A 22,424-nucleotide genomic window follows, 5' to 3' on the forward strand; every position below is an offset into this window, starting at 1 on the left:
ATTTCCTCTAGGGAAAGGTATTCTTCTTTGCCTTTTTTTTCCCCTAAAATTTTATTTATTTATTTGAGAGAGAGAGTGAGCAAGAGAGAGCACAAGCTGGAGCAGGGGAAGTGGGAGAGGGAGGAGCAGACTCCCTGCTGAGCAGGGAGCCTGATGTGGGACTAGATCCCAGGACCCTGGGATCATGACCTGAGCCAAAGGCAGACATTCAACCCACTGAGCCACCCAGGCTCTTGAGAACAGTGTTCTTGACAAGTTGCCATAAGACTATAAAAAGCCTTCTCATTCACTGGAAAATGATTGAAGTTGCTTCCTCAGCTCCAGTGTGGAATTTATTTTATTGCATCTTAACTTCTTCAGAACTGGTAATCCCTTAACCAGCCCACAGGTAACTACAAATGGGGATATGTGCTGCAGTTGCCAAGAGCACAGGCCCTGGGCTGAGTCGACCGGGATCAAAGCCCCATTCCCACACCTTAGACAGAGGGCCTGGAGCAGGTTCCTCAAAGCCTCTGTACTCCTGGCGCTCATCTATAAAACAGAGATGGTCACAGATCTCCAAAAGTTAAGTGAGATACTATGTAAAGCATGTAGAAATGGAACACAGTCAACAAAAGGAGTTCAATAAATATTTGGTGAGATTTTTACTCTTACTAAATATACCCTGCCTATTTAATTACCCAGTACACCCTTTTCTTCACCGAGCCGAATTATATATATTACAATAACACAAATTTATTGCCCATGGGACTCTTATATTAAGAAAGATTCTTCCTCTCCCTCTCCTTTTGCTTGGGTATAGGTTACGAATTCGTGAGAAAGAGCCTCGCAGGGAAACAGGGTACACGGAAGCACTAACTTAATAAAACTCAGTGATGAAGGCTGGGAGAGTCCATGCATGGTCCAGAGCCATTTGTCTCACTCACTGGAGGAAGTTACTGGGAACAGACTCTGGCTCTGTATCAAATGATCACCTAGTGGCTAGGGTTGGAAACAGCAAGCTCAGTATCTCTGACCCTGATAAATGTCTTACTTAGTAGAGCAAAGCCACCGGGGCATCTAAAGGATCAGGGACATGGGATTCCTAACTAAAATACCAAGGTCTTTGGAAAACAACAGTCCCGGCAACAGGACAGGCATGAAAATTACAGGGACTCGCAAGCCAGCCCAGTGTCACCGAAGGGCCGAGCCGGCAGCAGAGGACAGGGGCCGCCCAGAACGCAGTGGGGGCACCGGTCTCCCAGCTTTGGTCCCCATGCATTTCCCTTGACAGTCCTGGGCCCCGAAGCCAACTGGCAGTGGCGGCCACACTTGCAGGAGAAACAGCGCGGCACTGCCAGCTCTCAGTGACAAAAGGAGTGTTTATAGCAGGCGCGCTGACAGCTGTCCGAGTGCCACATTTATTTACAAAATGTTAGTTAAATTACTGACAGTTGGCGCTGTGGAGGAAAAGCTGAGAGAAAAGCTGACATTTCTTGATCTAGCGGGTGCTCACAGCACGGGTTCTGCTCCCCTATTTATTAATTCCATTATTTGCTTGTTACTTGATCTATTTATGACTTCTGGCTTATTCACCGGCCATTGCTTTTAAGAGGCTTTGTGTCCGGGCAGTTAAACTGCTCCATGCAATTTGGTTCCACAGGCCCCAGGGCTCTGTGTTGCCTGGGGATTGGTTGTTACAACCAGCCTGGATCTGTTCCCCTCAGACCAGCACTCAACAGGCTTCTGGAAACCTCCGGAGGGCAGGGAGCAAGCGCTGACCTGTTCTCAGCCGCGCCCACTGGTGATAAGTGTACACTCATTAAGTTATGAATAATCACCTTAATCAGCGCCATCTCGTTTTTTCCTCTTCTGTTGATCAGAGACAGGTTTTCTGTGATGAAGCTGGACAAAGTGTTTCCATTTTTTATTCTTTCTGACAGGGGCAATTAAGATAGAGGAAGAAGAATTCGGGTGATAAATGAAGATCAACATCCTGGCTGTAAAGAGTTTTAGACACTAAAACGTATTTCTGATAGAGCTTGTTTGTATAGTCTCTTTCCCCCAATGTAGGAAAAAAAAAAGCCTACATTGCCTTAAAGCATTGTCTTTTTTTCCTTGTGTTTCTTCTCATGCCAAAAGAGTGTTATGTTTTCGTTCACGATTTAAAATACACAGATAATGGGTGGCTCAGTCGTTTGAGCGTCCAACTCCTGATGTCGGCTCAGGTTTTGATCTCAGGGTCCTAGGATCCAGGACTTTTGATCTCAGTGTCCTAGGATCCAGGACTGCTTCGGGGTCCACACTTGGAGGTGAGAGGGGGTGACTGCTTCCCCCTTTCCCCCTCCCCCTGCTCGCACAAGGGTGTGCTCGCTCCTTATCTCTTAAATAAATGTCTTTTTTTTTTAAGATTTTATTTATTTATTTGACAGAGAGAGATCACAAGTAGGCAGAGAGGCAAGCAGAGAGAGTGAGAGGGAAGCAGGCTCCCCGCCGAGCAGAGAGCCCGATGCAGGACTCGATCCCAGGACCCTGAGATCATGACCCGAGCCGAAGGCAGTGGCCTAATAAAATACACAGATAAGCGAAGAGTAATTAATTAGGCCTTGTCTAGACATTCTATTTGAAATCATGGCCTTTATGCGTCCATCTCCCACACTCCTCACTCATTTTTCTCCACAGCCTGTATGGCCAGTTAATATATTCCATACTGTGTATATTTCGTTCATGTTATATCTCATTCTCCTGGAAGGGAAGTCCCACGAGGACAGGGACTGTATTCTGTTTCGTTAGCTACGCTATGTCACTGTGCCTGGAATAGTGTCCAGCATGTGGCCCGCGCATAATACTTATTTTTTTTTTTTAAAGATTTTATTTATTTATTTGACAGAGAGAGATCACAGTAGACAGAGGCAGGCAGAGAGAGAGAGGGAAGCAGGCTCCCCGCTGAGCAGAGAGCCCAATACGGGACTCGATCCCAGGACCCTGAGATCATGACCTGAGCCGAAGGCAGCGGCTTAACCCACTGAGCCACCCAGGCGCCCCCATAATACTTATTCTTAAATAAAATTGAACCTAGGGGGCACCAGCGTGGCTCAGTTGGTTGGGAGTCCAACTCTGTTCTGTCTCAGGTCATGATCCCAGGGTGCTGGGATTGAACCCCATGCCAGACTCCTTGCTTAGCAGGGAGTCTGCGTGAAGATTCCCTCCCTCTCCCTCAACCCTTCCCTCCATTCACACACGTGTGGGTTCTCTGTCTTGCTCTCTCAAATAAATAATTAATTTTTTTAAAAAAATCAAACCTAACACAGTCACACAGAGCATGCATTTTCTCAGTCTGTGTTCTGACAGACCCCAACTGCCCTAAGCTCAGATCTGAGGTGGATGTAAGCACAACCACTGGAGAGGGACCAGCCAGGAGGCCCAGCACTCTGCTACCCTGTCTTCAGAAGCGGGTCAATTCTGGTTAGTGACCTTTTGCCGTTCCAGGCCAGTGTCATAATCCGGCCTTGCCAGGCCAGGCCCCCTCAGTCCTCACAGGCTTAGTCCCTTTTTGGCCTTCTCTACCACACCCCAGAGTGTCCCTTCTATGCTCCTCCAACCCACCTACTCATAACCCAGATTACTAGTGGTCCCCATTCCAGTCTCTTTCTGAGGTCCTGGTTCTGAAGCTTGTTACCTGCCCTGATTGGAGGCTGGCCGAGGACAGGAGCTGTGCTTTATACATCTTTGTAGCCCACACAGTGCATTGCACAGTGCCCTACACATGGTAGCATGTGAGCAAAAAGCCCCAAGACCCATCAGAGCAGTATGGGTTCAAACGGTAACCTAGTTTCATTCTTACTAGATTTTATAACATTGCCCTCTTTCTGATTTTATAAAAGTAAAACTTCATTTTTAAAACTTTAATAATTATAGGAAAAAACACAAGAAGGAAATCAAAGTCACCTGTAGTTCCACTACTCAGAAAATTTATGATCATTACTGCATTGATGTAAGAGGTTTTCAGTGTATATTTTTCGCAGGTGTTTGTGTGCACACATACGCTCACATTCACAGGGCACTGAACCATTTTTGACTGATGAGTTATAGACCAGTTAATTATCTGAAATGACCTAGAGCTCTTCCTTTATCCATATTCAGTAAGCTATTAATGTCAAGTTATTAGAAAATATATAATATTAAAAGAAAAACATTTGCAGGACAATAAATAAAATTTCTTTATACATAGGAAAAAAAAAAAGCAGAGACACCTGGGTGGCTCAGTCAAGTAAGTGTGTAACTCTTGATTTCAGCTCGGATCATGATCTCGGGTCATGGCGTGGAGCCCCATATCATGATCTATGCTGTACATGGAGTCAGCCTGTCCTTCTCCTTCCCCCAATCCTGCCCCACCCCCACTCATACTGGTGTGTTCACTCTCACTCACACTCTCTCACCAAATAAATAAAGTCTTAAAAAAATAGAGAAAAAAGCAAGCAAACATAGACAAAGCATTATTTAAGGATATTTATATATTTGGTAGAGCTCTAAAGAAAAGAAGGAAATAATAAAAAAAAGTTCAGTGCAGAGGCCAGCTCCTCAGAGGAGACAAGATATAAAATAAGGAGGGAACATATCAGACTTCACAGCTAATGGAAGGTTCTATTTCTTAGAGTAGCTGAAGGGCACACAGGTGATCAGTCTGTTATGCTTTTGTACATATTGATAGATATGTTATACACCTGTTGAGATATAAAATATTTCATGATAAAGGAAAATACTACATATTTGGTTCTTAGTATACATGAGATATTATGCTACTGGAATAAACATTTCATCAGCAGGTACTGAGGGCCTGCCATGAGCCAAGCCCAGTATGAGGGGCTGGCAGCAACATGCATACAGAGAAAGGAAGACCAATCATGAGGCAACTGGTAACACACAAGCTTCACCACTGCTCATGTGCTTTGACCCTAACCACATCATGACTTGTCCATACCATCCCCAATTTCTAATAGGAAAGGACTTGGTGACCAAAATAGTTAAAAGAAATTTCAAAATGTATTTTGGACAGGAGTGATATGTAAATATTTCCTTAAAAACAGGAATATGTTTAATTAATATTTCATCTGCAATTCACCAGTAATTATTGAGAAATACAGATCAAAAATACCCTAGACATAGAGTGTAGGATTAAGCAATCCAGCATCAACTAAGGCAATAATAACAAAGCAAATGTTTTTCTTTGTTTCATTTTTTAATTAATGAAAAAAATAATAAATAATAAAATAAGAGTCATAGTTTATGTCTTCTCTGCTGAAGCTTTTATTTCAGATCATTCATTCAGGACATTTCATCAGTTTCAATCATCATAAGACCAGGAGCAGCAGGGGCCTGACAATGCAGCTGAGCCTTCGATCACAAATGAAAATGGAAGTCTGGCCATGGAGGACTGTTTATATGCCCAAGGAAGCCAATGGACTTGTACTCCAGGGGAATTTCATGATCCATCAAGGAATTTCCAAATCCGCACAATGTAAAGTTGGAAGTGGCTTCATCCTGGTGGATCAATGTAAGTCTAACTGAAGACACACAGAAAAAGAGCTTTTCCATAATTATGGGAAGGACTGATTAGATGAGGTGGCTCAGGTCACTGTGAGCACTCAGAGCAGTGTATTTAGCCAGCATTAAAGGCTCTGTCCTATCACTGACACACAGAAACAAATCAATCATAGTCTTTGCCTTTAAAGAACTTAAAATTGAACAACGGTAGGGCATGAAAATAAAAAGTACAGAAAAATGCAAAATTAATATATGGCCCCCCAAAATGATCAAACTGCTCTAGTACCTTCCATCGGACTAAGAATAAAATCCAAATGGGTCATGGTGGTCACTGAGGCCAAGTGGCCTAGACTTGGCTCTGCCCCCCACCTCGGTCTGTACAAGTCAAGATATTTCTACTCCTACCCCTCTGTATCTGCCATGTTTCTCCCTGCTATGTCCTTCCTTAAATGAACACACACACACTCCCTCCCTCATGTCATCAGATTTCACTCAAAAGCCCTGCCTTACAAAGACCTTCCCCCAACCCATGTGACTAAAATTAGCCCCATTCCTCATTTCCTCATCTCCTTACTTGCCTGCTTTCTCCTTGAGAATGTGCATCACTACCTCACGTTAAGATAACCACTTCTTTATTCATTGTCCTCACACGTGCCAGGGTCTAGAGCAATGTTTGGCACTGAGCAGATGCCGAATAATTACTTGTTGAACAACTGACCCGTGGTCGTAAACAGCAAACTATGGGAACCTGGATGAGTAAGATGTTTGAGTGAGATTATCCTGTTTGCAGGATTTCCACTGACTTGGGCATCAGAGAGAGCAGAGAAAGAAAGAACAGTGGAGAAGGTTATGGAAAAAACCATCAGGATAAATGAGCCATTGAGAAAGTTGGCCAGCGCACCTGAAGGATACTTTGGTAGCAAGACAAAAGACAAAAGCAACAGAAGAGGTTTGTGTCCAGGATTCTGGGCAAGAGACACAACATGGATAGGACAGCCTACCTTCCATCAATCTCCCATCTGTGATAAGTAGTTTTAACATCTTTTTCTTTTTTATTTTTTTTGGCTAATTTAATATGTTATGGATAGAATATAACATGTTTAATGCTTATTATATGTCAGGCACAATAATTGAGATTTTACAAGTAATCTTATGCAATTATTATAAATAACTATCATTATTAAAAGATGGGAGGACTCGTATTAAACACTGCTAATGATACTGTGTTTTGTTGTTATTATTATTTCATTCTTATGACAACTCTGTCAGGTAGGTATTAAGGTGTTATTCAGCCATGTTTCACAGATAAGAAAATAAAGTCTCAGAGACATTAATAATTTCACAACTGAGATCCCAACTCCAGAGTCCTTTTAGCCCCACTCTAATATAATTCTCAATTGGCAAGTTTTATGTAGACTAACAAGAGTTGAGTCTATATGTTTAGGATCTGTATTTATGTATTACATCTAAACAAGCTACAAAGAAAATTCACAGGGTGGTCATCCCCCTATTAGAGGCTGATCATGTGTTAACCACTTCTGAGGCTTCCTCAAAGTCCCATCATTTCATAACTCTTTTAAAGCTTCAAGAAGTTAATCCTTCCATCAGATCAAGTATCCCATCTTCCATTCCTTCCTTTAAGGTAGTAGGGAAAACCATACCATGAATGGAATTTTGAAGGTCTGTTGGAAGTTGAGGTTCGACGGGCTAGTAGGAACCACAGTGGCAACCACCAAGGGCACGGGATCATTCAGCAGGAAGACCCCAGCTCCAGCACAGCTTAGGTGAGCACATAAGGCAGCAGGGAAGTCATTTCCTTTGGATAAAAATTCAGATGCATAGCGCCCCTCATCTAGGCTGACTCTCCAAGTCCTGTACTCAGTACACTCTGAAGGTCAGGCCTATCTCTCCCAGAGACTAGAAGGGCCTGGGGAGAGGGCAGGACTCAGTCTCAGACAACTACTCCCACCTGCTCTGAGCCGCCCCACGTCCTGGTGGGATCCTTGGAGCCCTGCACCAATTACTAATTATACATTAATGGTAACAAGCAAAGCAACTATTTTTTTCAATACCAAAGACAACACTAAGGGCAGGGAAATGTCAAACTGAATGCTTAATAAAGTTGGTGCAAAATGCTCTAGGGGTGCAATGCTAAATTTTCAGGCAGAAATGGAGATGATCCAAAGACTAGAAAAAAAGGTAAAAACCTCACCTTCTTAGCATACGCAGTGTGTAGGTTTGATTACTGAATAGAGATATGAAATATGCACTAAATAATTCTTCTGAACAGCTCATTAGGCCTAATCCATCTCTGATTTCTATGAGTCCATTAATTCCAAATATGTGTCTGCTTATACATACACACACATCACAGGATCATAAAATGCTGGCTTAATTTCACAATGTAATATCCAGGAAATGGCAACAGGTAAAACATCAAATTGGATATTATGCAGATTTTAAATGCGTATAATTTTCAGATGTGATAAATGGCAATGACAAAGCATAATGGACCAAAGAAGGATGACATTTCAGTTAGAAAACACTAGACCCATATGGCTAGGTGTGTGTGAGGAATGGGCGAGGCACCAAATATTGGCTGCCACGAAACCACAGAGCTGTAACAGCCTAGACAGTATCCACATGGTAACTATGCAGAGCAAATAAAATCAACACAGGTGTCGTCTTTGTTTATGCGGGTTTTTTTATTTATCACTCATCTCCTAAAATCTGCGCCGCTATCATCATTTGCTCCTTAATTTGTATGTTATACTAGGTCTCACAAACATTCAGGAGTGCACATGTCTCTGTACTCCTTACCCCTTCTTCGGTTTTGAGACTGACTCTTTTTGCCCCGCTCCTCTTTGAGTACGTCATCAAACTTGTTGACTCCTCTGCCTAGAAGGTTTTTCCTTCTGATTCCTGCAGGGATCACACCTTGCACACACCCCTCTCCCTATACCCTGGGTTACTCTGTCCCTTACCCATATTTTACTTTATGACATAGTGCTTTCCAATACACAATGTATAGTTTGCCTACTTATTCATTTAGTGATAACTGGTGCCTGTCGAGTACAGTTGCACAGGTTGTGTGCTGCTCAACAATGGTGGGTGGAGGGAGTTAACAAAGCACCACTCTGTCTATCCCACCAGGAGCCCTAGGGAATGACTTGTCAGAATAGAGGAAGCACACCTAATCCTAACTGTCTGTGCAAATTGTATGCCGGACCAGGACACATTTGTTTCAATTCATAGAAGCTGCAGCCTTGGTCCCCAATCACTAAAAATTACTCTGTGAAAAAGAAACTTCATGCCTAGTACAGAGTTTGGCACATACAAGACTCACAGGACATCTTGCTGAAGTGACAAAAATCAGCTCATCCATGTATTCCCCAAGAAAACATTAAGCTCCTATCACGTGCCAAGCACCATGCATCATTTGGAGACAACAATGAACATAAAACAAGATCGCTGACTCTATGTGTCTGTGTGGCCTCTGTTCCTTGTAGATCTCCTGCTCAACCATCTTCCTCCTTCCCTTTCCATACTTTCCTTCCCCCCTTTACTACCCTGCCACCCGGTTGCACTTCTTAATTTGACCTCTGACAGTGGTTTTTGCTTCTTTTTCTTCAACATTTTTAAGAAAAAGCCTACAAATCATCCCATCTGTCTCTTTACTGTGTGTCAATTAAAACACTGAGTGTTGGAATATCTCTAGCACAAAAGGTTATGTTAAGTAAGAAACCTCCAACCATTAATGAGCAATTTGTCATCTAAGAGGTATTTTCACTAATTACAGTAAGTCTCAAGTCATAGCCATTATGGATATGTGCTAATTTACTTCAAGGTAAAACTTTTCTTTGTCACTGGTTTTCACATATTCTGTAAAGCAGACATTTTACTTGGTTCAGAGATGTAAGGAGTCAAGCAAATGAAAATCAAACATTCAAGGCTTCAGTTTGAAAAGGCCATGGTTCCCACTTTCAGACACATGCAAAAATCACTAAAAGGCTTGCCAGGAAATTTTAATAAGTGCTTAAGTTTGGACTTTAAAAAAAAATCTGTGTATTTCGATGCAGTTGAAATCAGAAAATAGGAATCACAATAGTTGTGTTGAATTAGATAGCATAATGCTAGCTACTGTAACAAATGAACTCCAAAATCCCAGAAGCCTATCACAATGGAAGTGTATGTTTCCTCCGTGCAATCATCTCACAAACAAGGTTCTGGTTCAGCTGGCGGGGCAGGGGTGGGAGCCTTGCTCTGTGGAGGCATTCAATGACTTGGCCGATGATGGAGCATCTGCCGAATAGGACATGGGTTTCCAAGGTAATTTTGGACATTGACATCCAGATGGCGTAAGGAGAAACAGCGTGAAGTATTTCATGCGAGAGCTTTTTACAGGTCAATCGGCACATAACTTTTGCTCGCATCCCTCTGGGTAGAACTTGGTCACAGGGCCACACCTGAATTCAAAAGAAGCTGGGAAAGGGGAGTCCAGCTTTGTGCCCAGAGAGAAGGATAAACAACCTATATATATTTTTGAACAGCTAACAATCTCTTCCTCAAATGTAAAGAACTGAACAGAGCAATAGGGGCCATGCCCTGCCTTCTCATTTCAGACACAGGGATACTGGGAAACAGGGAAACACACTAATTTTCTTAGCAGTATCCCATGGTGAGTTGTGACAGAGCCAGGGCTCAAACTCAGGTCACCCCAGCCCTCAGCCACTATTCACCTTCCAAAAACAATGACACTTGCTGAGCCTCTTCAAAATCACACCACCACAAAGACGCTGGACTTGCAACATCATCGGCCTCCACGGAGCACCCAGGGTCGCCCGATTCAAAGCCCTTCTATTTACCCACAGCAAATACATCTCATGCTCCGTCCTTCCCCCACCATACGAACTAACACCAACCAAGTATCAGATGCTGTACTAAATACTTCCTATTTCCCTCCTGGCTCATTACTCCTCTTATCAAACAATGACAAAACTGAGGTCCAGTGAGGTTAATCAATGTGCCCACGTCACTCAACTGGGAGGCTGCAAAGCCAAGATTTGAACCCAGGGAGGGGCCTGGCTCCAGACCCCTTGCTCAATCATGCTTTGTAGCCTTCAGGTAGAATTCCCTTAATAAATAATGGTTTAAAAATACATAATGGACATGGACTAATGTGTTAGAAGTGTGGCTCATCGCCTGATTTCTGACCAACTGCCACTTCCCTTCCCCCGTGGTTATAGGCCTTGAACTAGAAACTAATCCTTATTTCCAAGTGTTTATTAGATTTTCTATAAAACCTCTTGTGAAAATGGAAATTTAAAGGTCCTTTAGCCTCTGCATGTGGAGATTTTATGAAGTGTGTCGCACTGCCTGCATAAGTCCCCCTCAACTGCCCATTCTACTCCATGTCCTAGAAGACAAAACCAAGGCTAGATCACACCCCATCTATTTTACCTCTGTTCAGGAATACCGAAACTTCTGCCAAAACAGACATATACCTTAGTCCCCTCTTCTTACTAAAAGATAAATAACTTTCACTATTAACAGCTTAGTATTATTCCCAATAAAGTTTCCATTCACCGGACAACCATTTCTTAATATATGCCACATTCCAGGCCATAATTTACCCACTATAAAGAAAGCAATAACATCAGTAGCCTTAGGGATCTTATATTTGAGTGGAAGAGGCCATAAATAAATAATAGATGAATAAATAACAGACCTCTGTAAGTGTTAAGGGTGATGACAAAAATTAAACCTATGTAGGGGAACAGAGGAGAGTGGGGGGTGGTGGGATGGCTGTTTCAAACAGCATGGTCTGGACAGTCTTCTTTGAGGATAGGATATTTGAGCAGATACACAGATGCCATGAAGATCCAGACATACAACATGGCAGTGGGTCCTGGTGGAAGAAAGAGCATTTCCTCAAGCAAGCATTGATCTGGTGAGTCCAAGGTTCAGTCAGTTGCATCCTTGTGAGCAGAGCAGGTATGACAGAGGGAATGTCTGAGGGGTAGGCAGGCATCAGGCAATGAAACGCTTTCAGACCATTGATGTGTTTGCATTTCTTTCTGCACATTACTGGAAGCCACCATGAGGTTTTGAACAGAGACTGGTATAATTTGATGAAAGTTCTTAAAAGACAGCTTGAGCCAGGAGGCAGAGAATGGCCTCTGGTAGAGCGGCACGAGAGCAGGAAGACCAGATGGGCTGCTAGTAGAATAATCTAGGAGGGAGCTGACGCAGCTTTGACTAGAGAGGTGGTGTTCGAGATGGTGAAACCTGGTCTGATCCAAGAGATATCTTAAAAGTAAAGGCAAACAGGATGTATTGGTAGATTAGATGAAGCATAAAAGATAAAGTAAAAGAAGGTACCTAGGTACCAGGTTTGGAGCCTGAGCCACTGGCTGAATGCTGGTGTCCATTCCTAAGATCGGGGCAGACCAGGAAGGAAGATCAAGGAGGTGAGTAAAATGGGGCTGGGATCAAGAACTTCAGCTGGAGGCATTGGCTTTGAAATGTATGAGCCATGAAGGAAAGGAGGAAGGAAGGAAGGGAGGAAGGAAGGAAGGAAGGAGAAGAGGAGAGGAGAGAAAAGAAATGCAAAAGACAAGAAAAGAAAGCTGAGACATAAAAGCAGACATGTGGACTAGTGCTAAGATATGTGGTCCAGAACTCCAATGGGAGAGACTGGTCAAGGCAGAGCACAGGGCTGCAGCAAGAACAGCTGTGGGGAACGCACCCTCATGGCACACGCCCCAGATGAGTGGGGATTCAGGGAAAGATGGACAAAAACTATCCGGAAGTCACAGTGAGTAGCAAGGAGAGTATCTATCCGACTTTGGGGCTCAGGATATGCAGTACATAGGAGAAAAACAGCCACTGTCAACATGACCCTAGGAATGGAAATCATTCAGGAAACAATCTCGTTTCATGCGTAAGGGAAAAAGAAAAAAGGGAGAGCGAGAGAGAGGACATTTAGGAAAAAGACTGACAACCTAGAGATTTTGCTGGTGACAGATCATGAAGTTCAGATAGTAGAAAGGTTTGGCTGATTTGGAGGAAGCCTTCAGTTCAGATCACTGGAGATACAGGACTACATGGCAACAGTAAGAATCTAAAGGATACACACCACAGGGGGCGGGGGTGGGGGCTTTGACTTCTAAGGGGCTGAGATCACGGAGAGATGGGAATATTTGGGCCTGTCCTGATGGTGTCTTAGGAAAAAGAGGGTAGTAAGTACTAAGTATAGTCCTACTGCACATCAGCCTCCTAGATATTTGTAATGGAGGGTTTGGGGGGTCATCGTGACTAGGAGAGGAACAGCCATGACAAGAACATTCAGAGCTCTAACGCCGCCTCTATGGACTGAAGTGGTTTGTGTCCCCGTGGGTGATGGAGTGGTCTAACCTGTTTTTTCAGTGGTCCTTTATATATGATGATTACTTAGGAGAACTCTTCCTTTATCATTTCTTTCTCCAAGTCCATTCATTTCCTGGAGCTGTTGTAACAAAACGTTACAAACTGGATGGCTTAAAAACAACAGAAATTAATTGTCTCACAGTTCAAGGGACCAGAAGTCTGAAATCAAGGTGTTGGCAGGGCCATGCTCCCGACGAAACCTGTAGGAGAGAATCCCTTCTTGCCTTTTCCTACTGTTGGTTCACTGACCACCTTCGGCAGTCCTTGACTGACAACTGTGTAATTCCAGGCTTTGCCTTCCTCACCACAGGGGATTCTCCCTGTGTGTCTACTGTGTTTCTCCATGGCCATCCTCTTACAAAGATGCCAACTATACTGGATCGTGGCTCACCTTACTCCGGTGTGATATCATCTTAATTCCGTTAATTACCTCTGCAAGACACTATTTCCAAATAAGGTCGCATAATGAGATACTGGATGTTAGGACTTCAACATACCATTTTCCTTCCTTCCTCCTTCCCTCTCTTCCTTCCTTCCTTCTTTCCTTCTTCCTCTCTCTCTCTTTCTTTTTGTTCTTCTTTTGCTGGGGAGCACAACTCAACCCACAAAACCAAAGTATTCCTCTTTCCAGTTTTTATGTATAAAAACAGCACCAAATTAAAAGGAATTTGCATGTATTCTCCATCTTACCATCTTCCTCATAGCTTCCGACTGGTTAGAATTATTTTGGATTGAGCTTTCCTGATGAGTTAATTTGTTCAAAGATGATTATTCTGAGTGTGAGTGCACTTTTCTACTCATCCACTCCATTATAGCCTGTTTGAAAGCCAGAGAAAATCAAGAAATTATTTTCACACAAATGTGTCTTCCCTTGCCTACATGTGGCCAAGAAAGCTTTATCTGACGGTTGATTTCAGTTTTGTCATTTTCCATCAGTCTAGAGGCTGATGCTTTTTTCATTAAAAATTCTATTATTTTTAAAAAATCCATCAGCAAGATTGTAAGATCACTTCATATGTTCATTTTATAAGACAAATCTAAACCCCCAAATCTTTCTGAGCCAGAGCATCTCACACTGAGAGAGAACAAGTTGGCCAAATGTGCCCAAATAAGCCCAAATATCTCAATCATGTCAACCAAAGAGATTTGGAAAAGCAAGATAAGCAAAGGGGGAGATTTCTATCTATAACTTAAATTAATTTGAGCTCCATGGCATACAGTTGAAGTGTAAAGGTCTGGTTTTTGTGCTTCCATTGGTGATTTCTGTGATCAGTTTCTAACACCAGGCACACTGGTCTTACCCCAGGCTTAAACAGAAGAAAAATTCCAAATGCACAGAGATTTCGTTCTCAATTTTCACCACCGCTGTTCAAGTCCTGATCTGTCCTCTTCATGCATAGGAGATGGGAACGAATGGAAAGATTCCAATCAGAGAACATTCAAGCCAGAAGGACTTAAGCCTCCCTCCCCGGAGTGATGGCATTCCTACTTCTGCCAGCTGACTCCAGTGTAATTATCATGGAAAAATCAGTCTTCCAAGAGAAAAAAGTCTACTAATCCTAAATCTACACATGAACTCCTGACCTCGCTCTTTGCTTCAGAGAATCAGCCTCTGCAGAGCTGTCTGTATGGCTTTTTTGGGCAGGAAAGTCATCTTTAGAGCCATGCACAGTCAGAACTTGCTATGCAACAATCCTGTGACGAAAAACAAAGAAATACCTTTCTTCTCACCCCCTGTCAGACATAAAAGAGTGCAAGAAATTATTTTAACTGAAGAAGAGTTTTAGGATCTAAACAGATATGTAGAGAAACACACAGGAATACAATTAGGTTGGGTGGGGAGGCGTTCCTCTCCTGGCAGATCTTTCACGAACAAGACCTGGCATAACAATCAAGGTGAGGCTACTTGGGTGTTTACGCTACAACAGTTTATAATGAAAATTGCCAAATGTGTGAATATTATCTATAAATATACCTACATACATATGTGTACATATGTATATACATATGGAGAGAAAAAGAGTAATAGTTATACACTGAGCTTTATGTGCATTATTTCATTTTAACCCAAAATAAACCTTTGAGGTATGTAATAACATACATATTAAACAGACAAATTAAAAACTCTCAATGGCTCACAGACATAGTGCTTGAGTCAGGGTTAGCCAAATCCTATCCCCCAGTGCATTTTCTTTCTAGCATACCATTCTTGCTAGAATATGAGTTAATTAGGTCTTTGTTGGAAATCTCTGCCTCTATCAATAGCACTCCAATTATACATTCCTATTGTCTCCTCCTTCTCCTCCTTGGTACACATGTGCAATTTGGAAATTGCATCCTAAACCAACCAATTCCCAATTTCCTAAAAACACTACTATTTGGCCATCTATATGATGTTAATTGTATTGTTTATTTCTTATCAGTAATCTACTACACAGAGTGGAAAATCATCAACCTTCTCCCAAGGAAGCAAAGCAACCTCAAATAATGTAAAGATAATGTTTTATTCTACCCATCAATGGAGACTTTGAACCTAAGAGAATAAATATACTAGTAACATTAATCATACATTTTTTTCAAGGTTCTCCCATCTTGAAAGAGGCCAGTGGTCCTACTTCTAGTAAAACTAAAAAGAAAATCTATAGGTCAAGGTCTCACCCACTCTGCCTCCCACTGTCGGGTATCTAGATACACAGGCTTGTGGGATCCTCATAGAACTGTATTTCTACTTCAGTTTTTTTCAGTATCCCAGGCCAGAGAAATAAATGACAATGTGTGAGGGTCTGCTAACTCTCTATGAGAGAGCCCAAGACTGCTGATCTCTGAAGCAAAAGATTAGTGGGAGAACCTGAAATAGACTGACTCTGAACAAACCATGTAGACTGTAAGGTGTAAGGAGAAGAAATTCTAGGGGTGCCTGGGTGGCTCAGTGGGTTCAAGCCTCTACCTTCAGCTCAGGTTATGATCCCAGGGTCCTGGGATCAAGCCCCTCGTCATTGGGCGCTCTGCTCAGCAGGGAGCCTGCTTCCTCCTCTCTCTCTGCCTGCCTCTCTGCCTACTTGTGATCTCTGTCTGTCAAATAAATAAATAAAATCTTAAAAAAAAAAAAAGGAAAAAAAGGAGAAGAAATTTCTAGAGGCCAGTTGGGTCATTCTTTGTGTCTCCATGTCATAAAAGCTTAAACTTTCCCATACCCTTCCTAAAATACTTCAAGAAAGCAGATTCTTGCGCTCCAAATTCACCTGGTTTCTAGAGAAAAAAAAAATTCACCTGGTTTCTAGAAGAAGTACATCCTGGCAATGAAGCAAAGAAGGCATAGAATGAGAAAAGTCCTGTGGTACAAAAAGAGAACCAGCTTCAAGTCAGACAAAACTGGTTCCAAGTTCCAGGCTCAGCCACCATCTGACTGCAGGATGTGGGAAAATGGCTCATTTTTCTCAGTGCTCTGGTTTTCTGATCTGTAAAATCAGAATAATAATTGCATCCACCTGGCGGAGCAGTTCTCAGGATTAAATAAGACTCTGCTCGTAGAGTGCTTAGCACAGAGCCTGATTCAGTGAAAGGAGTTGTCCCATATGGAATCAGAGGTGGAACAGAAGGCCAAGAACGCAGACTGCGGTGCCAGACACGACCAGCAGTGAGGAGCGAGCTGGGAGATAAATGCTAGCTGACTGTCGTGAAGCTATTGGCAGGATGCTTCTGCCCTTAGTAGGAAAAGGTAGCCCTCTTTCAGGCACAGGTAGCCCTACGCTAGGGCTCCCAGTCAAGCTGGGAAGCATGGGCTGGGTATCAGGGCCACCTCGCTCTTCTGAAAGGCATCTTTGTGCAAGACTGGTGATCACGACCCTCATTATCTGTAAAACCAGGTGGCTCAACTCCCTGGTCTCTGCAATTCTTTCAAACTCAAAAGAAACATTTCTGCAAGGCACCTACACTTGCAGGTGAGGCGTGTCGGAGGACCAGGGCCCAGCCTGCCCCGCTGTGCTCTTCGCCAGGTTCCCGTGACAACTGGCATACTCTTTCTCCTTCTGCCCCAAGCCTGGTTGGGTTTTTCATTTTCCCATTTTAGCTTTTGGCTTCTCAAAAGGCTGAGTGTGCTTCCAGGAGCCTCCCTCCACAACCCCATCTGTCCACGCTCTTCTGAGCCACAGTCCACCGGCTGGATGGCTGGCAAGCCCCGGAGGTGAGCGCATTGTGGTCCATCCTGGGAGGAGGCAGTGCCGTCGGAACAGCACACGCTTCCTGAGTGGCATTGCTATTCTGAACGAGTTAACTCATCAAGAACGGATCGATAGTTACAGCACGAGACAACCACTGCCAGCGAATTCCACGTAGAGAGAAAGAAGGATGGGCAGAGAGGAGCCTTTCTGTGCCCCTCCGTATTTGGAAAATGCTAATGTCCCCGAGCTGCCCCTGGGGTTGAACACTTCATCAGAGAGGATGGTTTCTTCAAAGGCTTAAGGACTGGGTCCGTAAGTTACCTGGCAGAAAGGAGACATGTGTCATGGGTGTAGCTCTGAAATAACCGACAGATGACACAGCTGATCTGTGTCCCTGACAGAAAGACACCAGCCCAGTCACTTATGTGTGTCTGTAACTCCTCAAGAGCAACCTCACATAGCTGGGCGGCCCAGTCAGAAATGACAGTCAGCCAGGAACATGTCCAGGGCAAGGACAACACAAAACAACTCAGGAGAAGGGACAGAGAAGGGCAAGGAGGAGAAGACAGTGATCTCAGATTTCCTGCATTCATTCATGCAACAACTACTTCCTGAGCACCTTCTGTCAGTCATACCGGTGACACAAAGCTGAAGGAGACAGAGAAGATAACTCTTCTCCAGAAGATTACAGCCCCATTGGGAAAGACAGGGCATACACACATAATCAAATATCTCAATAGGAAAACCCGAGACAGAAAGACTCCTCAGAAGAAAAACAAATCCTAGATGGTATACCAGTGTCAGATGCGTGGAGGCAGTTAAGGGTCATTTTGATTTGGGGATCAGGAAAGGCTTCGGGAGTGGGTTCCATCTGAGCTGAGGCCAAATGAGAAATAGCTACCCGTGGAAGGATCTGGAGTAGGGGGAATCCCAACAGAGAGGACCACAAGTAGAAGGACTTGTAGCAAGAATTCATTTTCTATGTTCACAAGGTGGAGAAAAGGCCAGGATGTCTATAGCAGAAAGACAAGCAGGACACCACTCAGACTTTATTAGCAAAAACCATGGACCAAGCCATGTGCTGGGTACTGGGATCCAAACATGAAGAAGGCATAGTTCTGCCCTCAAGAGGCCATGGACTGGCTGGAGAGACAAAGAGAGAATTCATCTGTTCTAAAGTGAAATCCTGAGTGGTTTACCCGATACAAATAAAGTGTGCCACAGCTTTCTATGTTTGGAAGGGCACTCTATGGGTTTTCTCAAATATCCAAAACACATTATTCTGTGCTAGCCCATGGAGTTGTTATATCAAAACTCAACTTCAATCATGTACATTCCTCAGACTTTTTCCTCTTAACTCATCCAAATAAAAAAAAAAAAAGAGCATTATGCAATGGCAAAGCATACAGTCTATATAAGTGACTTACCACTTATCTCTGATACTGACTTACCACATGGTCCCAATGAAATAATTCACTTTAGTAGCTGTTGCCTTACTGGGAGAATCTACAATAGCATGAAATACATTCATCAGAATTGCCAAGCTACAGATGGACACTTAGTGAAGGTCTCCAATTAGTGACATCCACACAGCTGGGCACCTCAGTCTCTCGCACTCCTCACTTCTTCTTCGGTATTCCCATAGAGGAGTCCAGTCAGGAAGCTCTTTTCTGACCTCACGTTCACATACGTTAACCGGCATATTCTACTTCACCTCTTTGCCTTAGTCAGTTACCTCTTTGCCTACATCCAGCTTTTTGAGTTGGACTCAAGACCCCGAAGAGTCTAAGCCTCATGCCTTTTTACACCCCAAAACCCAGCTCAGAGCCCTTCTTGTAAGAACCACTCAATAAGTCTTTGTTGGTTGACCACAGCTATATTTTAAAATACATGATGAAGAAATGTGGCAAAGAGACAAATGGAATAGAAGCTGGGTGTTGTTTATGTTTTGTTTTCATTCATTTTATTTGTTCAGGAAACATCTGGGAGTACACAGTGCTCATGACATTATACCGCAGGATCTCTGCTTTCCAAGCCCCCCAACACACGAGGAGAAAGAACATAGAAAGTTCAACAACACTGCAGGAAAGAGTCTAAGCCAGAATGACTAGAGGACACTCAAAGTACTAGCAAGGTATTAGAACACAGAGTGTGGTGGGCAAAGTGTGGAGCACAAGATCAGAGAGTAAGGTTCAGAGTTACGGCTCCAGCTCTACCCCTTGCTACTTGTGTGATGCTAATGAAATTCCCCGCTCTGGGCCTCTGCTTCCTCAGCTAGGAAATTGGGAAATTAAGTGTATATCATGGAGTTGTTGTGAGCATTAAATGTTACAATGTACACAAAATATTTAACACCCACAGTAACTGACCGATCACTGAGAATGCTATTCATCTTATTAACAGTGTTACTCGTCAACTGGCTTCAAAACTTCCTATCTGCGCAACCTTAATCAAACAATGTAAACTCTCCATGCCTCAGTTTCCTCGTCTGCAAAATGGAGAGAGTAATAGCACCTACACCACAGGGTCTTTATTAGGATTAAATGTTAATATTAGGAGGCTAGACAACAAGTGAGATACTATGTAAAACAGAATTCTCCCTGACACAGAGCAAGTGCTCCCTAAACCTGGCTTAATGTTCTTATTACTGCACCTCACCCTTAAAAAAAAAAAAAAAAATGCATACAGACTACAGCAGAAGGCCCGAAAGGATGGGAGATGGCAAATTGTTTGTGATTCCTTTCAGGCTGACAATGCCTCAGCTGGGTGAAAGGTTTCCCAATACCTCCGCAAGGATCGTTAGCGCTAATTGGATGAAATAAAACATTTTTTAAAGTTTCTTCACATTAGAATCTGCTGCTGAAGCATTCTTTCTATGGGGACTAGAAGAGAACTTCAAAAAATAAAATTGGTGAGAACAAAAGCAGAATAACACAAAACCAGAGCAAAAAGTCCTCTGCTGGTTGACAAGTAAACTACAAGCATGGCCCTTTCAGCCACTGTGATGTGGAGAGAGCAGCCCTCCAGGGCAGAACAGAGGTGCTCAGGGCCTCCCTAGTTGTGTTCTGTGTAGCTTGGTGGCATGCTGAACAAAGACGGAGAGAGAAAGGAAAGGAAAGAAGAAGGGATGGAGGAAGAGAGGAAGGGAAAGAGGGAAGAAAAAAGAAAAGATCCACATAAATGCACAAAAAAGCAACAAAGCAAAACACAAAAACAAAAAAACACAGATCCCTGAGCTGCTGGACAACTACAACCTAGAGTCAGGTTATGTGAAAATGTAGCAATTTTTGTGCAAACAAAATACATTCTGAAATTCCTATTTGCTTCTTGGCACACAGAATTACACAGTGCAGAGACTATGCTTGAGAGTTCACCTCAGCATGGTGGCCCTCGTTTGTTCCAGTGCATGGACCCTGAGAAGAATGAAGGTCATCCTGCAGAAGCATGAGCATCCTCTGTGCAAGTTGTCTGTGACACCTGCTGCCCCGTTCACATCCTACATCAGGCTCATGGCCAGTGGGTTGGTCTCAGTCACACCTAGCTCCTTTAATCTCTGCTCTGTAGGGCTCCATCCACAGGAATGGTCTTCCTTCTGAATGTCAGTCAGAAATTCGGTCCCAGGCACTGGCACAGAATGGCAGGATTTGTTCTAGGAGGGCCTCTTTACGCCATGGCAGTGTTGGGTCTGAAGAGGAAGCCCCATCATATTCCACTTCCTCCATCTACACCCAAATAAGACCAGAGAAGATGGAAAAATGTAAGCAGACATTAGGGCCTGGAAGGGACAAGGACAGGGAAGCCCAGACTGAGCAAGAAAGCCCTGGAAGGAAAGATAAAGATAGCGAAGCAGCCAGCACATAATAATACAATTTTTTTTTTAAAGATTTTATTTATTTACTTGACAGAAAGAGGTCACAAGTAGGCAGAGAGGCAGGCAGAGAGAGAGAGAGGGAAGCAGGCCCCCCGCTGAGCAGAGAGCCCGATGCGGGACTCGATCCCAGGACCCTGAGATCATGACCTGAGCCGAAGGCAGCGGCTTAACCCACTGAGCCACCCAGGCGCCCTGATAATACAATTTTAACGAGAAGCTGTTCCTAACAAAGGCCCATGCCCTGGCTCATCATCTGCTGAATTCAGGCACTTTCCGGAGTCTAGGTTCTCATGAGCTTTGGTAGCTCCCCTCTGGGGCTGAGACCCAATCCTGGCTCATCCAACCCCCATAACTGTTTATACGACGTGAGACCATTGTCTGTTAGGGCCCCTTTACTGTTTCTTTTATTCAAATCTCTATAGAGCTAACTACCTTCCACCTTCTCCTTGAAAATGCCATCCCATCTGTTCCTAAAATGTTCTCCATGTGAGAATGACTCTTTCTTATCTCCTGGGAACTACTGCACGCAGCTAAGGGTTAGGGACAAAGGGAACATCCAGAGAACACTAAATTCATCACTGCATTGTGGTAGGCTTCATTTCTGTATCTCTTATTAAGTAGTCTTAAATCACAGCATTTTTAGAGCTCCATGAAATTCCCTTATAAAGCAGATCTAGTAATTCTGGGGTGGGAGGCAGTTAGATATTTAACCCTTGTTCAAATATGGCCCGAAAGGACTTGGTGGAAGAGGTAGGTTTTCTGAGCCAGTGAGTAATGAGAAATTCACTAGGGCCATGGACATTAGCTCCTCAAAGTCAGTGGAAGATGGGATGCTTACCAGGCCCTGTGTGGGTCCTTAAATCACGCACTTCCTTTGACAATGGCCTGACTATCAAGACCCCCTCCTCAACATTTTCTGTCCTATGGGTATTTCCTTGAGGGTACCATCTATAAACAATGCAATTTTAGAAGAAGGGTCACCAGGGGCAAAGGAATAGACACCAGCACCAAGATGATCTTCCCAAGAACCTTCATATGCAAAGGACAGGAATGTTACCATGTTGCCTTGCAGTTGGCTCAATAGCCCAGTTTGAGAAACTTTATATAAGACGGCATATCACTCTTCCCAGGAACCTTCCTAACTTCTACCTCATGCTGACTCTTTCTAAAATTCTAGAGAGTAAGATCCCCTATTACAGTCACTAATTCTCTGTTACCCTCTTATGAGGGACGCAGTGTATAGACACCGGAAATTAAGTTAACATGTCAGTAGACAGGGTAATCAGGGACATAGACTCATCCCACCTTACACAAGACATAGCCAAGATTCTTCTCCTCTTAAGTTTCTGCAAGCCTTAACCCCAGAAGCCAATCAGGACCCATCTCAATGCTGAAATCTGTCTGTTCAGTAGGTGAGTTTTGCACATACTGCTTCAGTGGAC

General features: G+C 43.4%; 1 protein-coding gene across 6 annotated transcripts in view; it reads right to left on the reverse strand.

The window, feature by feature from the left end:
• NTM (neurotrimin) overlaps positions 1–22,424 on the reverse strand; it is a 964,245-nt gene that overhangs the window by 396,778 nt on the left and 545,043 nt on the right. The window lies entirely within an intron of this gene.

This window comes from Meles meles, chromosome 8, assembly GCF_922984935.1.
Source record: "Meles meles chromosome 8, mMelMel3.1 paternal haplotype, whole genome shotgun sequence".
NCBI lineage: Eukaryota > Metazoa > Chordata > Mammalia > Carnivora > Mustelidae > Meles > Meles meles.